The sequence below is a fragment of the Apium graveolens genome, chromosome 10, assembly GCF_009905375.1.
Source record: "Apium graveolens cultivar Ventura chromosome 10, ASM990537v1, whole genome shotgun sequence".
NCBI lineage: Eukaryota > Viridiplantae > Streptophyta > Magnoliopsida > Apiales > Apiaceae > Apium > Apium graveolens.
Genome location: NC_133656.1, coordinates 77805550 through 77824278, shown reverse-complemented (window position 1 = coordinate 77824278; position 18729 = coordinate 77805550). Strand labels below are relative to the sequence as shown.

The following is an 18729-nucleotide window of genomic DNA, read 5'->3' as shown; positions in this document are numbered from 1 at the left end:
ACAAGGCCTTCTCTAAGGCATCAGACCTTAGCATTTGATCAAGTTCTGAAGTAACCACAGAATCAACCAATTCCACTTTTATGCACTCCTCATTATTAGTAGGGAATTCATGGCATTGAATACATTGAACATCACATCCTGATCCAATACTCTCATAGTGAGCTCACCCTTCTACACATCCATCAAGGTTCGGCCAGTAGCCAATAATGGTCTTCCCAAGATTATGGGAATCTTTTTATCCTCCTCGAAATCAAGAATTACAAAATCAGCAGGAAATATGAGTTTGTCCACCTTGACCAAAACATCCTCCACAATGCCTCGTGGATATGTAATAGAACGATCGGCCAACTGCAAGGACATATAAGTCGGCTTTCGATCAGGTAATTCCAACTTCTTGAAGATAGATAAAGGCATAAGATTGATGCTAGCCCTCAAATCACATAAACACTTGTCGAATGACAAGTTTCCAATAGTGGAAGGAATAGTGAAGCTTCCAGGATCTTTAAGCTTCGGAAGCAACTTCTGTTGCAGCACAGCACTGCATTCCTCCATGAGAGCTACGATTTCTAAGTCATCGAGCTTCACTTTTTGAGAGAGAATACCTTTCATAAACTTCGCATAGCTAGGCATTTGTTTAAGAGCGTCAGCGAAAAGTATGCTGATATGAAGTTTCTTGAAAAATTTCAAGAACTTAGCAAATTGCTTATCCAGTTTTTGCTTTTGCAGCCTCTTAAAATTAGAAGGTGGAGGATAGATATGTTTTTCCCCTGTATTACCCTCAGGAGGAGTATTGACAACAGTTGTCTTCCTTGGTTCCACTTCTGCTTCCTTCGGCACATCTTCTTCAGCCACAACTTCAGATTCTGGAACGTGAGATTTTTCGGGATTCACAACCTTCCCAGACCTTAATGTAATTGCCTTAACCTGCTCCTTAGCTTCTCTCTTGCCTGGCACTTCAGTGTCACTAGGGAGTGTACCAGGTTTTCGATTCAGCAAGGCATTAGCAATCTTCCCAATTTGATTCTCTAAGGTTTTGATAGACACCGCTTGGCTCTTGCACATGAACCTCAACTCCTCCCATTCATATTTTTCATTAGATTGCGGTAGCTGCTGAAGTTCGAGTTGTTGTCTTGGTGCATATTACAGTTGTTGAAAACCAGAAGGGTTGAATTGCTTAGCTACATATTGCTAATAAAGTTGTTGCATCGCATTCTGAGTGTTGCTCCAGCTGAAGTTAGGATGATTTCGGTTGTTGGGATGATAAGTGGCTAGAGCTGGTTGTTGCAATCTCTGAAAGTTGCTCACGAACTGAGCTGATTCACTAGAAATAGCACATTGCACCGTCTCATGCGCACCAGCATAAAGCTCACAGACACTAGTGATCTGATTAACTCCAAAATTAGCAAAAGAATCCACCTTCATCATCAAAGCCTGAAGCTGAGCAACTGTAGCAGTAGTTGTGTCTACTTCCAGAATTCCAGCTACTTTGCCTTGAGGCATTCTCTGAGTCGGGTTCTGATATTCATTAGCAGCAATCAGTTTAATCAATTCATAAGCTTCATCATAGCTTTAGCCCATAAGGCTCCTCCTAATGCTGCATCAAGCATGGGTCTAGAAGTAGCACCCAACCCATTGTAAAAGCAGTTAATGATCATCCAGTCAGGAATCCCATGACGAGGACACTTTCTAAGCATCTTTTTATAGCGATCACAAGCCTCACACAAAGATTCTCCCATTTGCTGTGCAAATTGAGTAAGAGCACTTATGATTGTAGCTGTCTTCGCCATAGGGAAGAATTTAGTGAGAAACTTCTGAGCAAGTTCCTCCCGAGTAGTAATGGAGCCTGGTGGTAGAGAATGCAACCAACACTTATCCATATCTCTCAGAGAGAATGGGAAAAGCCTCGGCTTAATAGCATCTTCGGTAACTCCATTGAACTTGAAAGTGTCGCAGATCTTGATGAAATCCCTGATGTGCATGTTGGGATCTTCTATAGGAGAACCCCCAAACTGAACTGAGTTCTGTATCATCTGAATCATGCTCGACTTGATTTCAAAGGTGTTAGCCGCGATAGCTGGCCTGATAATGCTAGACTGAATATCGTTTGTTGCCCAGTAAAGATATAATTGTTTAAGGGGAGTTAGATAAAATTGTATAAATGTTTCGAACAAGTAATAAAATATAACAGCTTATTATATTTCTGATAAAAAGTGTTACAAAACTCTCTCAAGAAATACTGATGTTCTTGAGAGCTGCTAGGTCGTATGATGCTCGAGATCGATATACTATGTGATGACCTAAACTGTGTTTATATACTACACAGCTACAACTAAACAATCTAAGATATGCATTATCAAAAGCTAACTGAAATTGATACATATCTTCAACTGAATAGATAAAGTCCTATAACTCAGACGTAAAAGATATCTACTCCACAATACAAGGAACAGAATAAATCTTCTAAGCTGACTGTCTCCAGATACTCACGACATCCAAATGCTGATGATATGTCAAATCCTGACGATACATCAAATACTGATGACACCCGAACATCCAGAACCTGAGCTTCTTCTGATCATTGAGAATCAATACGTAACATCGTTGATCTTCGGCTTAGAATAGTCCATCAAAGCCTTAGGATTCACTGCTTGATCTCCCATTATGACTAGAGCTTCTTCTTCAACTTTCTCCTCAACAAAAACTTCTTCAACCTTCTCTTCAACAAGAACTTCTTCAACTACTTCCTCCACTTTATCCAATGTTCTCTTACGAGACCGAGAACGCGTATGCATACATGGTCGCTAGAGTACCTGAAACACGACAAGGAAACAAGTAAGTAACAATGTCCAAGTTAATGAACTTTAACAACCACTGATGACAAACATATAAACTAAAAATTACACCGAGTCCCTGGCAGCGGCGCCAAAAACTTGTTAGGATGAAAACACGTGCTAATATTCACGTAAGTATACGTGAATACAAGTAATATAGAATTAATTCTAGTTCGTTCCCAAAGAGACTGGTTTAGGTTAATTTCAATCAATGCACTTATGCAACAATGGTATGGTTATTATTCAATGCTAAAACGAATAACAAATTGGTTTTGCTTATAACTAAGATTACTAGCTAACATGCAATTAACTAAGAGATTAAAAAGTTGATTTTCTTATATAACACAGACATGGGATTCTAACTTCATTACTACTTCATTCAATAGCCTTTTTTGTTCTTAACCTTAGCATGCAATGTTGATGACAACTAATCAGATAACACAAAACTAGTAAACGCCAACTTTCGTTGTACGAATACCCTACTACCAGACATCCACAAAAGAGATAGAAACTGAATAGACATTAATTATATTGAGACCCTATATATCTATAGAATTTGACAACATACCGGTTTAAAGAACAAGTTATCTATGGTGATTACATAGGGCAAGTAAGATGGTTAAAATTACCTACGAATCATGCATGCATAATAATTACATGAACCTATGCTAGCATGACAAGTTATAAACCTCTAAATTCACTGTTGCTTCATTAGGGATTAACACGCTATCTTATAAGTTCGCGAAGCTCAAAAGACAAATAAGCACAACCAATACTAGGATATCAATCAATCACCACACACTAAGGTATCAAAACATATTAACTATTGACTCGCCGGAGAACATGGCAAAATTGTCGTTTGCCCCTCCTGTTTTACAAAAACTCATATTTTAGTCCCTGCAGTTTAAAAGTTTATAAAAATAAGATTTCTGTTTCTGAAATTTACAAAAATTATATTTATGTTTCCAAAATTTATAAAAATTGTATTTTCTGATAATTTTATTTTTAGAAATTGGTTTTAATTTATGTAAAATTCCAAAAATAAATTTTTTTAATTTTGAAAATTATTTTTTAAATCAAAAATAAATCTTAATTATTTTATTAATTAATTTTAGTTGATAATTAATTATTTAATTAGTCAATTAATTTAAATATTAATTGATTAATTAATTTAATTAGTTATTAATTAATTTTAATTGATTATTTAATTAAATTTAATTATTTATTTTGATTTAAAAATTTCTGAAAAATAGTTTCGAGCTTTAAAATATTATTTTAAATTATTTTCAAGGCTCGATGATTTTTATTAAATGATTTTAAAGTCAGATTCGGACGTTCGAACCCTATTATTTAATTATAAAATGATTCAGAGACCCGTTTTAATTCTGAAAATGTTCAAAAATTCTTACTAAATACCTGGAAAATCATTTTTGACCCCCAAATCTTCTTTGAAAAATTATTTTGATTGAATATCTTGCGTGCTATGTGCTACGTGCTATATGATTGATGCGTTATATGCCTATATGGTTATTGTTTGACCGTTTAGGTCATAGCTTTCAATCCGTAAATCGGATTTGGGAAAATGAGGGGTAGATAAAAGTTTATGACGTCTATGTGACGATTAGAATAGTATAAAATTGAATATTGAAAGATACTTGTGATGCCTAGCAGAGTAAGCGAGGCATAAAAAAAGAAAGCCAGTGATCTGTAAATAGAACTGAAGCGTAGAAAAAAGAAGTCAAATGATCGATGAATAAAAGCAAGGCATAGAAAAAGAAGAAAAGTGATTGATGAGTAGAACTGTTAGATGAGTACAAGTAAAGTTGGAAATCATCTGTGATAAGGCAAGTACTTCTGAACCTTTCTTCAAGATATATTATAAATATTTTCGAACTTTCCCATAACATGTTGCTAGTATTTAAAAATAAGCCATGTTTTATATTGCAAGCGCTTTAAATTATTCAACCTCGAACCCTGCACATATCATTGAACTTGTGTTGTAAGCTTTATTTCTTATAAACCACCAACGGTTGATTATCCAGATACTAAACCATACAAATACAATACTACTCCACAAATAGATACACACCATAAACCAAGTATTGTAACATAATTTCTTGAGCATACAGAAACTTATATACCCTGGAATACCCTATGATAATACCCTGTATTATCATTGAACCATTGTTCATCCGATATTTGATTCTTCATCAGGCTTGAAGCCATTCTTCATATTACACCTAGATATACCCTGGTGATACCTATGAAATGTTTTATACTCTAAGATAAATGGTTTATCAATTTTAATTATGATTCTATTTTATTGAATTACAATGGTTATCATATTGAATTATTTTATAATTGGATGGTTTTATAAATGTGAACCAGATTTGTGCTCGGACCAGATCCGTGGTCATGATAGGCCAATGTGTGCCTTGGATCCAGTATATAGAGCAAAGCTGGGAGCCTTACTCGGGGTTAACCCGTGACTGATCAGCAGCCTAACCTTGGTTTTTAAAATAAAAAGTGAATATTCAATTCTAATCATTGCTTATCCAGAAACTTGATTCTTCTGAATCATTTCAATTGATCATTGTTTAACCTCAGTTATTGCTATTATGACTTGTTGAGCTAGTTAGCTTACTTTTACAAATCTGTTTATGTTATTCTACAGTTAAAAAGGAAATGGATGGTAACGAGAATTCCCAGACCAATGTGCGAGCTAGGATTCGAGGTTAAATTGGATCAAGATAGCAGGAGCTTTACATTTAGTTTTGAGTTATGTAAGCTAGTAAGAATGTTTTCACTTTAAGTTGTAAGTTGACTTAGTTGGGATTTGGTACGATGTAATAAAAGTTAAGGTTGTGGTTTGTTTTCATACTTTAACCTGTTGCGATCCACGGTTGTGTAAAGAAAGGTCAATGCATATAATATTTTATATGCAGGTTTATATATCGTATACGTGTGTGTGTGGTGAGCCCCAAACTTTTGACCCGGGTTTGGAGGGCGTCACAAGATCTATGTCATGTTGAAGACTCATGAACTGGAGATGAAGCAAAGAAGTAAGAGGAAAGGACCAAAGGCAAGAAAAGGTGCACTGAAGGTTGAAGAGAAACCAAGGGAGAAAGCTAGAAGTAAATGTCACTCTGAAGGCAAAGTCATGATTGCAAATTCTGATACTGAATTATCAAACTCTGATGGTAACTCAAACTCTATGGATCAGACTTTGATGATGATCATGATAAAAATGAAGATATTGAGCAAATGGCTACTCTGTTGGTTAAAAACTTCAAGAATATGGCCTATAAGAACTTCAAGAACAAGAGATTTTCCAAAAAAGGGTCCAGTTCCACAAACTCTGATATAAGGAACTACAGGAGAAAATCTGATGATAAGGAGTCAAAATCTTGAAATTTGACAAGTCAAAAAAAAAGTGCTACAATGGTGATGGAGTAGGACACTTTGCAGCTGACTGCAGAAAGCCAAATGCTGAGAAGAAACAAGCCTTAATCACCAAGAAAAAGAACTGGGATAACACATCAGATTCAGATGATGGTGTTAACTATGCTTTTATGGCAAATGTTGATATTAAGGCTGACACTGCTAAATTAAAGGTACCTCAAACCATACTTATTTTTTATACTGATGATATTTGTAAATTAAGATTGTTCTTAAAATCTCTGCATGTTAGTTTTAGGGATCAAACTCTTGAAAATGCTAGGATTAAGAGTGAAAACCTTGATATTAAGAAAAGGAATGATCACTTAGAAGGTGAGTTGATTTTCATGCTAGAAACTCAAAAGAAAAGAGACGTGCTTTGTATGTTAAAGAGAAACTATTAAAAAAGCATTCTTACCTAGAAAAAGAATTAGCCAAAGAAAGAGAAATGATTAAACTTTGTACTAATTCAGGAAAAATAACACAGGGATCAGGATTAGGATATGCTGATAAGACTAATTCTGATCAGAGTAATAAAAAGGAAACTGAAAAAGTTAAACCAATAAATTCTGATGTTAAGGTAAAACTGAACCAGTCTCAGGTAAGACCTATTAAGTTGAACTTAGGTGTTGATGTTGTTAAATCAATTAATGAAAAAGGGTCAACATCAGCATCTAAGTCAAATTTAAAAATTGATAAGTATGAACCAGTTCATAAAAAATCATTAAATGTTGGTTTAATGACTCCGAAACAACTTAAGCAAAAGCTGAAGGATGTGAAAATGAAAAATAAGGAAAAACAACTTAGAAATAATAGGATTGGAAAAGGTGTTAAAAAGGAGAACAATATAAACCCATCCTTAATGCACCTAGAAAGGTCTGTTTTAACTGTGGTAGTGCTAATCATCTTGATGTTGCTTGCGGGAAGAATTAAGGGATAAACATTGTTCATCCTAGGTCAAAGTTTAGGAATAGAACAGTTAGATATAACCACATAATCCATGTTTTCATTGTGGTAGTATTTGAAATTCAATTTACACATGTAAAGAGTATCACAGTTTGAATTATGACTACTATGAACTGAAACCCTATTTGAATAAATCAAAAGTAGATTATGCATGTGTAAACTCTGATATTAAGAATGTTAGCATAAACTCTGATTCAAAGTCTTCTGCTATAAATATTAACAAACTTAAAATCAGTTTTATAAATTGATTAATTAATTTTTTAATTAATTGATTTATATTATAAATAATTCTGAAATATTTTCTAAAAATCAGTTTCAATTATTTTCTTAAATTATTTATTATTTGCTATTTATTTATTTATTTATTAATTATTTAAAAATGATTAATTATTTTGATAATTAGTCAAATAATTTTTAATAAATCATAATAAATTCATTTTAATTTCAAAAATTATAGAAAAATCATTTTTAGTTCTGATTTTTCTTAAATAATTATTTAAAAATTATTTTAGGGTTTAATAATTAGTAATAATCATTTATATTGAATAATAAATTGAATTATATGTGTTTAATTGATAATAATTAGACCGTTAGTCCGATTTGAGTGAAACGAAAGCCCTTTGACTCAGAAAAATGAATTATTTTCATTAAAAATAATATTAAAACCTAATTTCTTCTAGAAATTAGTTGACTTTGTTATTTATTTGATTATAAGCCGAATCGCATGCTGAGACGAGTCCGATAAATTCCGAAAAATAGGAAACGAGTCAGATAATGATCAGTTAAGCAATCAGCGAGTCGATTTTGATTCTGAAAATTATTTTAACTATAACAATGATTATGTGGCTTATGTGCTTATGTGTATTATGTGGTTAATTGAGTCTTACTTGCTAATATATAATATACGAGTCAATCATAAGCGTATGGGTAGACAATAGGAACGATGCGAAGTCGGTTCAAGACGCAATTGAAGTACGAAATGACTAAACTAGTCTATTTCTCTAATAGAAGCTAAGCCAACAAGGCAGATTGAGTCGGTGATAGGCGAAGGTGACATATTTGAAGTGAGTCGCGCAGAAGGCAAGTTTTTCCCCTATTCTAATTTCAGAATAGTGATATTACTTCAGATTCATATCACATTTGCACTCTTTTAATTCTTATTCATAAACACTGATACACACTTGTTATTCTCTTGTTCACATTTTATTTCAATTCTTGATTTCTCCTTTTCTTTGAATTTTTTATTCATATTCCAGTTGTTACTCACACATATTGGTATATTCTGGTGATTAGAATGTATCAAAGCATACCGATTGTTTCGATTGCTATTCCATGGACTGGATAGTGATATTTTGGGGATTAAATTTTACGTAATCCTAAGGACCGGGACATAACCGGATCCTTGAGATGGGCCGTAGTTCCTAGGTGCCCGACTGGATCTATATAGTAGGATATAGATCTGCACTGTATCCTGGCTGATCAGCTGGGTATAGATGCGAACTTGTGTCCAGTTTAGTTCGTTTGTATTCTCCAGCAGTGGCCTTCTTTCTATTCTCGTGGGGTTATATCTTTGCAGATGTACCCAGATTATCGATTCATTTAAACTGCTTTAACACTGTGTATATTTTGCGGACTTGTTGAGCAATTATTGGCTCACCCCTTTTTGTTATTATTCACCTTATTGTTTTCAGTTAAGAAGGAATATGAAACCCATCAGGAGTCGAGTGGTAAAGAAGTGGGTCAAGCCTCGGGATCCTCTCATACCCAAGGTGTTGATCCCAATCCAGGAAGAAAGCTTTGAGTTTCTCGAACAGGTGGAGTGTAGATAGTTAGTTTGTGTGTGTGTGTGTTTGAATAAAAGATGAAATTAGTTTAAAACTGGTTAGACAATGGTTTGTAATAAAGAGAGTTTGTAAGATTTTAAATATGGTTTGTAATAAAGTAGTTAGTGGTTCTTGTTTTCATACTTCAACCTAAAAAGATCCCGGTTAGTGTTAAAGGGGTTTAGATACATTTTCTTATTATTGTTATTCAGGTTGTACATGTTTGGTGATTAGCTAGTAACCCCCAGACTTATACCTCGGGTCTGGAGGGCGCTACAGGTTTGGTATCAGAGTTGTAGGTTTGGTCCCTGAAAACAAGAACATTTGAGTTAAGATAAGATAGGGAGATCACATAGGATAGGAATAGTCAACTAGAAAGAGTAGTGTTAGGATTTTGATAAGATTAGGATAGGAAGGTATGAGTTCTAGGAATGATTTAGTGACCTTTCTTCTTTCTTTGGTATATTATCAGATGGCATCATCAAGATATTCAGGTTCGTCAGAGAGGACTGTGACAGGACCAATTGTACCAGTGGTTCCACCAGTGTCTGAGTATATGTTTCCACCTCTTCCACCTCCTCCACCATTGCCTCAGGAGGCAGCACCACTAGTGTCAGGGATAGTTCATGATCCAATAGAGTTGTTTGATCCGTTGGAGTTCTTCGAGCCGATGCTTCCACCTCCATTTCCAGTAGAGCATCAGTTTATACCAGGGATTGAGCCAGAGCTTCCACCACCACCAGTGTTACCTCCTATTCCAGTACAGGCTCCAGATCCAGAAATATTCCAGATAGTTCCAGTAGAGGGTATGGGTGAGCATGAGATAGAGTTACAGTTGGGAGTCCCACAGTAGGGTGCTGTAGGGATGCAGAGGGTTCAGTCATAGGAGTCAGTAGGACATGTTTCACAGCCACACATGGTACCATATCATGACTACAGTGTTATGAGAGATGACGCTGAGTATTGGAGAGCCCAGTGTAGAGAGATTATGCACTTGTTTGATCAGAGAGACCGAGGACCGTTAGCCACATTGTAGCCAGATTATATGATGAGACAGAGGTTACAGTCCACTTTGATGAGTGCTACATGGGAGTTAGATGCTTTGACACATGATGGGCCGCCTTCTTTTACGGAGTTTTATAGGATTTTCCATTTAGCACAAATGTTGGTTCAGGTACTCCGAGATGAGTTGAGGCGTATACCGCCAGGGTTTTGAGGTTTTGACTACAGAGGACTGCCGTAGCGGATATGACAGATGTACATAGATGCAGCTAGTATAGTGAGTAGTGTATGTGTGTAGTAGTTAGCCTGACTAGTAATAGCAGTAACCATGACCAGCAGGACAAGACTTTTTATATACCAAGCATTCACACCTAGAGCTGGTGTTATATATAAAATGAACTTTTCAAATTTTCTTTTATTTAAATTCAGTCTTTACAGTTTTTCCGTAATTACCTTTACTTTGTTGATTTACAGCTTTTCGTATTTTTAATTCTGTAAAAAGAAAAAGTGAGAGATAAAAGAGAACAATTATTTCAGTTAACTGTTTATATTTCCTATTTTTATATTAAGTAAACTGTTTTCTTTTTTCTAAAATACTATCGAAATTTTGTTAATACTAGGATATCATACAATCACCACACACTAAGGTATCAAAACATATTAACTATTGAAATCCATAAGTAAATTCGTTAGAACCCCACGATAACGATTAGCCCATAACCGAACTCATCATCATCATGGGTTTCGATGAAAGCATGGTATAATAAACTAGGTCTTTATAAACAAATAATAAACAAAGTACGTTAACAAGAGTATTAGGTTCAACAAAACAAGAAACGAGCATCCAAGATTACAACTTAAAACAAAGAATCACAAGAATAAACTAGATCTTCTTCGCTTTGGTTGAATTTATGCTATAGGTCTTCTTGCTGTCTTCTCCTTAAGCTATGTTATGAAAAATGTCTTTAAGTTGTCATTATATAGCAGCCCAATTAATCCAAAAGTCCAAAAAAATAGTCTTCTAATTGAAGCAGGAATCTAGAATCCCGACTTGGCGCGGCCGTGCGGGCACGCTATCATTCTGCTTCTCTGGCGCGAGCACGCGCTAGCACAGCGCGAACGCGCCGTCCTTCTGTAAAAACTAAAATTGCCTTCTTTATTTGCCGATTCTCGATAGCTTTTGCATGAGCGATCTTCACGACTCCTTCCTAACACCATTTTAGCATCAAAGCCATGCTAAATCACCTCGATCCCTACTATATGCCTGAAATACAAAACACTAAAAAACACATCAAAAACACAAACAACTTGAGTATAAAACACCAATCCAAGCATTTATAGGGCAATCTAAGTGGATATAAATGCCACTTAACAGAACTCCACAACGAAATGGAGTTATTGGAAGAAAGAATAAAACTCTCATAGAAGCTGCAAGAACCATGCTTGAGAAAGTAAAATCTCCTACCTACTTCTAGACTGAGGCTGTACAAACTGCTTGCTTCACATAAAATGTAACATTAATCAACAAGCATGGAAAAACACCATTTGAGATGGTAAAAGGAAAGAAGCCAAATTTGAAGTATGTTAGGTCACACAACACTCTAGAAGGGGGTTAAATACAGTGTTAATACAATCAAATCGATTTAACACAAGTATGTAACAAAGATCAAGTATATTGAATAAACTCTGTTACAATAAGAACTGTTGTTCTCTCTCAGTGATGAACAAATATCACTAAGAGCTGTGAGGTCACAATGTATAATCTTCTCGATAATGATAACACATATAGTGTAAACCCTAAATCTGTGTTTATATAGTACACAGTTACAAGATAACTTCTAATTGATATGGAATATAATTCTGTCTCCTAAAATATATCAATCAGATATCTTCTACAAGTCTTCTAGTCTTCTAACTCTTTCCATGCATATCTTCTGTTGTTTTAGTCTCGATCTTCTACTGTAAATCAGTTTCCTTCCTTATATGAAAGTCTTCACGCACTTAAGTTCTGATATGACCTTAAGTTCTGATATTAAGTTCTGACTTCCAGTAAGTCCTGATTTCAGTAAGTCCTGATATGTCATGTTTGTTAAGATCTGAAAACTAAACATGAATCATATTAGACATGACATCTCAAATATATCTAATAATCTCCCCCAACTTATAAATTATGCAAAATATACAAGTTAATAGATTTGATGATGTCAAAAACATTTAAGTACAAATGCAATAAGAGTTTAACTAGATAACTAACTATAACTTACAGTCCTTGTAGCTTTTACCAATCTCACTGAGTCAATCTGAATCCATAATGATTCTTGACAAAGTTTGATATCAGCTTTTCTTCTTTAATCCTCAGGACTTGAGACATTGTAGTCTTGACTTGCTTCATCTCTTCATTCTGACTTCCAATCTGATAGATTGCAATCCTTAAAGCAGAGATATAGTTTCTTTCTGAACCATCATTCAGTCTTATTACCCTAGGATGAGAAGAATCTTCATTGTAGCACAGACATTTCTCATTCAGTAACACTTTAAGCTTAGAAGAATCCTTCTTCATTGGAATTTCACTTCCATCATCTTCAACAATACTAGGAATGAATTCTGTAACTCTTGAACCAGAAATTCTTGCTGTATCTCTGATGATCTTCAATATAAAGTTTGACCATCTCCTGGTAATATCAGACTTTACCTCTAAAAGATAATGAAAGAATTGAGGTTCTTTCAGTGATTTGTTTAGCACATCTGATTCTGACATCTGATATGTCCTTCCATCTTCAATAAATAGAATCAGATTTTCCTTTACATTGTGCTTGTCATGAGCATCCATTACCACTTGAACAGAGATAACCTTATCAAGGTATTTCTGTGTAATATCTCGTATATTTAGAATTATTATTTGAATATATATATATATATATGTGTGTGTGTGTGTGTGTGTGTGTGTGTGTGTGTGTGCTTTTATGATTTAGAAGGAATAAAATGGTGGATATTTTATTCTTGTTTGACAAGCTGGTGTTATTAAATGGTAAGGTGCTAATTGTTAAGTGTTATATCGATCCTTGTTAATTTCTGAAAATATTTACTTAAAGGTATTATTTTTAAAAAGTTATTTGAAAGCGATCTTATTGATATCGGTAAATTGAAATTGTTTTGTAATATCCGGGAAATATCGTGCAATTATTTTTATCAATAAATAATTATTATGTGATTATTATGGGAATTTTGGTGAATTATCTAATGATTGATATTTATATTTGGGTGTTTATATGTGATAAAGTATAAGTGTTTTGATTTTTAATATGTCAATAATAAAGTATAGATAATTATGGTATTTTTCTGGTAATTTTTGGATTGTTATATGATTTTATAAGGATTTATAAATTTAATAATTATTTTCTGAGTGATTATAAAACTATTTTGTAAAGCCGGGAATCGTCCAACTTCAACCGTTTTTTGCATTTTTACAACCCGAAACTCTTCGGAAAACTCCTTCCTAACTTAATCTGGTAATTCCAGACATTTTTCGTGTTTTAACTTTTTCAATCCGGATTACGGTTTGACCCGTGCGCGTCCCGATGCAATATTTTCGATACGATAATCATTTCGGTAGATCAATAAAACCCGTATTCTCGAGAGACGGGATATTTTTATATTATTTTCTCATAGGATGTTTTATAAGAAGTTCGGTTTTGATAATTATCCAAATTTGGTATTAAATTGTATCATTTTTATAGTTACTTAGCGGCTAAGTAATCTGTTTTTGGATCCGATGTATAAGTGTAAATTCAGTATTAAATTCCAGAATGTTTCAAAATCATGAAACTTATATTTTATTTGTATTTGAATATTTTGAGAATTTTAAAATTATTTCGGAAATTTTCTGGGTTATATTTACCCGCACGTTTGTTCGCTAAATCATATAATGCGGATATAACGTAAGATTTATAAATGTTTTAAAAATTATGAAAATTTTATTTTATTAATTTTTAAATATTCTCACAATTTTAGAAGTATTTCGGTTTCATTAAAATTATCGGACCGGACCCCTATCGGGATGTAAAACCCCACAAAAATTGTATTTTCATTTTTTATAAAATCGTGGGACTTTCAAATATATTATATTTTTATATTTTTAGAATATTCATAATATTTTAGGAATTTTGATATAAATTTTATATTTAGTTGATTAAATATTATTCCCCGCTAATTATTAATTTCGAGCTAATTTTGATTATGTTGTATTGATTTTTAGTTAAAAGAAAAAGAAAAAAAAGAAAGAAAAAAGAAAAATCCTAACTACCCCACCCCACGCGCGCCACGCCCCCCCCCCCCCTTTAATCCCCCTTCCTTTACTTTCTTTTTATTGTACGCATCCTTTTGCCTCCCCACTCCCCCTTCCCTCTGTCTCTCCTCTCTATCGTATATTTATATATTTTTAATTTTCAAAAATTCATATCTTACAAAACGTTTATCCAAATTTCAATTGTTATATATATAATCGATCCGCACTTCGATACCTACGCATAGGTATATATATTTCGAGGTTTTGAGAAGAAAATTTGTGGAGCATATTTTCCGTTTTAATTTATTTTCGGGACGTAGAAAAAGAGTTTGGAGGCGGTGATTACTCCACATGGCATCTTAGCATGTATATATCTATCGCTATTAATTTCGGATTTTTCTGGAGATATTTTTCGGACATCAGATATTCTATTCGGGGTGATCAGAATTTATTTTGGGTAACGATTCCGAAATTTCGCCTTCGTACATGTGTATATTATAGCATGTTAGTGTTTATATATTTATTTAATAATTTTTAGAAGTTTTTGTAGAAGTTGCTTTTGGCCGTTTTTCGTTTCTGGCGTGTTTATACGTGCAAATATAAATTACTGTGTGTTTTAAATTTAGACTTTATTAAAGCATAGTTGGATTGTGTTGTTTGGGATTGATTTTGAGGGGTTATGACCCCGGAAAAAGTCCGTTTTACAAAGACGTTATTTCAAAAAAAATTCTAAAATATTTATTTCGATTTCAAATTATTATCTTTTATTATTTTCGAAAATCATAATTTGATTCAATTATTTATAATATGTTTTGATTTATTCTTATTTTATTCATAATAAATAAATCGTTCGTCCGTTTAATACGAAACGAACGCCTCTAGACTCATAAAAATATTCTGCTTTCATTAAAAATACTTTCGAGACCCAAACTCTTTTGTTTCAAAAGGGTCATTTGATTTACGAGTCATTCCGAGTCGATTATTGATCGAAAAATCATATTTTGACCCGATTTTAAGTTTAAACATACTGAGTCGAATGTTTTGACGAATTGAGTCATATGTGATATGAATTATTTGATATGTGGCTTATGTGTTTATATGCTATGTGAATTACGTGTGTACGTGAGTCAAGAGTCTTGTATTTGACTGTTTTCTTTATGTGTGGGCTATCGTATGGGTAGACGATAGGGTTTTGATGCGCAGTTCGTCTAGTAATTATCGTTTAGACGATTAAAGTTATATCTTTTAGTTATAGGTGCAGATCATTCGAGTTGATCAGGACAAGAAGTTGGATAAAGAGTAAGATGGAACGGTATTGGGTATCTGGCTTCTAGCAATCGCAGGAGCAGCATATCAATAAAGTGTTGAAAAGAAAGATGGAGATATTTTGAGACAAAATGTCATAATAGATGTGTCTTTGTGAGTGTGACTAACTACTAAATCTCAAAGACAAGTATCCATATCATCACTTATTGTTCAAGTGATATATATTTTGAATTTTATTATGCAAGTATTGTTTTCCCTATTTTCAGTTCTGAATAGATAAATGTTTTACGTATCACTGAAATAAATGATTCTGTTTATGCAAATACTCTTCTGCTATTATATGTTCAGAATAGCTAAGTGATTTTACTTATCAAATGAATGGATTTATAAATGTTTTGGGTTTTGAGAAAAATGAGTTGGTTTTGCGAGTATTCCTGCCCAAGTAAATGGGGGAATAAAAGTTTATAAGGGTGTCGAGTATTTTGACCCCTTTCAATAAAATGTTTTTAAGATTGGATGGTTGCATGAGAGGCCGTGGCGGCGGTCCAGTGTGAGCTATGTGTTATACAGGATATAACACCTTGCTAGGTCGATATGTGCCTCGGGTACCCCTTTGTTTAGTTATATATGCTTCGGCATACCGGTGTTGCTCCGCGGCTGATCACCGGCGGCAACACACCGTCATTCGAGGATTCCAATCTAAATTATGATATTGTTTTGATAATCATAAATTAAATGGTTTATCAACTGTATCTGTTTTGGATTAAAGGTGAAATGCAGTTTTGATTCAGTTTCTGCTTGATGTGGATATTTAGGTTGTTGTTAAATATCAAAGGTGGTTTTACTATAGATGATTGATGTTGACTTCAGTATGGGATGCTGTGAGCATCAAAGTTCGTATTGATATCTAATTTGATAGGACAACAAAATAAGTATTAATTTCAAGAGTTCGGTTTTGAATAAAGTTTATGATCCACTCCATAATCATTGTTTCATGTTATTTTTGTTTACGATTTTTCCGTAAACATTGTTTTACGAGTTTTATTCTCGTCAAGATTCAAAGTATTGCTGAAGCATTTCGCTCAAAAATATCAAAATGGTTTTAAATACCATTAAGGAACCAATTATGGGGTTCCTCAACTAAAATTTTATGATTCGGAAATTATGATTTTTAAAGGTTATGCTCTATTACAGACGTGGGTTTTATATCAAAAAGACCCTATATATGTTACAATGATCTTGCTGAGCATTTTTTTCGCTCATACTTTCCTGTTTTCAAATTTAACCTCCAGTGAGGATTAGCTTGCGCTGTTTAGCCGCGTAATTTGAGGAAGCAAAGAAGAAGTTCTTGGAATGTGGTTGGTCCAGGGTTTGTGGGGTATTTAAGTTCCGTTGTGTAAAGTTATTTATATTATATTATATTATATTATAATTATGTTATTTTATATTTGGGACTAGTATACTTCTTTTCGGAGTTATACTAGCGGGTTTAGTTTTGAGTTTGGGAATTTGTTGAAAAGAGTTTTAAAAGAAAAAGAAAGTGAAAATTTATTGGTGGAATTTGGAATTCTTGTTTCTAGAACTGTAACCTTAAAAGATCTTGGATTAGTTTGGGGTCATTATGCTAAATATCTTCCGCTGGCATTTATTTATTGATTTAACATGTTTATTTGGATTGAGGTTTCATAGTGACGACCAAATCCTCTGACCCCGGATTTGGGGGTGTTACATTCTGTGTAACATCTTCAAGAGGTCTGTCAGTCAATAGAAATGGATCTCTGGTAGCAACTTCAACTCCTGTTTTGATCTTTGCTTCATCAGAACCTAGTCCAGCCCTGTCTCTTGGTTCTCTATCATTTAACCCAATAGTCATGAAGGTAGAAAGTACTTGGCTTTTCTTTGGATCTGATGGTTTGACATTTTTCCACAGAAGTTTCTTTTTATCAGGTACTTCCATTTTGTCTAAATCAACTTGAGCACTGTCAGAGGTTGACTTGATGACTTTATCAGAACTTGCTGTTTCAGTTTATAGCTTGCTGTTCTTCACTCTGAACAACTTGAACCTTGTCAAAGGTTGTCTTGAATTCTTCAGTAATCTTCTTTCTTTGCAGAGTTTGAATATCTTTATCTTCAGCAAGATTATCATCAGTAACTTGAACCATTTTACACACTGGCTTTATCAGAATTTGAGGAATTTTCATCTCCAGTGGCTTGATTGTTTCATCAACTTTTCCTTTCCCTTTGTCTTTGGGATCAATCTCAGTCTGTGATCTAATCTTGGGCTTTGATACCTCAGTATGTGACTTCTCCTTGATCACAATGCCTTTTTCCTTAGGCTTTGGAGGTTTCTTTGCAACAGAAGCTTTTGGCTTTAGATTTTTCTTTTCAGCTTTAAATTTAGCTTCTTCCTCCTTGAGATTTTCCAAATCCATTCCTGGATTATGCTTCAGAAATAATCTTCTAGCAATTTTCCTCATCAAGTGTCTGAATCTCGGGATCCTTGTAGTAGACAGTATTCTGCTTTCCCTTGAGCTTCAGAGTTTGCATGAACTTTTGAGAATCTTGACTTCCACCTTGTATCAGAACATCAGGCTTTATCATCAGACTTTGCTCATCAGAACTTGATATCAGATTTTAAGTTTCAGTACTTGCTATCAGATTTTGAGTTTGAGCAGCTTCAGAACTTGTCTTCTTTTGAATAGAAGATTTTCTTGCATCAGTAATTAGTTTCCTTGAAGAAACCTTGCTGCTCTGGCCTTTACTTTGAACTTGACATCTGCCCTTGCTAGGGTTTCCCTGGTCATCATCTTTCTTCTTCAGTATTTGATCATTAGAGCATTTGGACTTAACTATCTTCTCCCCCTTTTTGGCATCATCGGATAGTAGGAGTGAGAGAAGAAGTTCTACTGAAGATTGAATATCATTCAATTGAGCATGTTGAGAAGCTTGATTTTCCAGAACCTCAGAGATTTGGGAATGTTGCTTCTCTTGAGCTTTCTCAATTGCTTCTACTTTCTCAAGTGTAACTCAGGATATGTCGATTCAAATTTAACATTTATTTGTCAAATCATCACAAATTATTAGTAACCACAATTTTAATCAAAACATTCATCAAGAA

At 33.9% G+C, this 18729-nt stretch overlaps 1 non-coding gene across 1 annotated transcript; it reads left to right on the top strand.

Annotated features, from left to right (window-relative positions):
* The first annotated feature begins 1665 nt into the window (after positions 1-1665).
* On the top strand, positions 1666-1772 carry LOC141694889 (small nucleolar RNA R71). The gene has a single exon (XR_012564168.1). It is a non-coding gene; the product is annotated as a small nucleolar RNA R71 (small nucleolar RNA).
* Positions 1773-18729: the final 16957 nt, after the last annotated feature.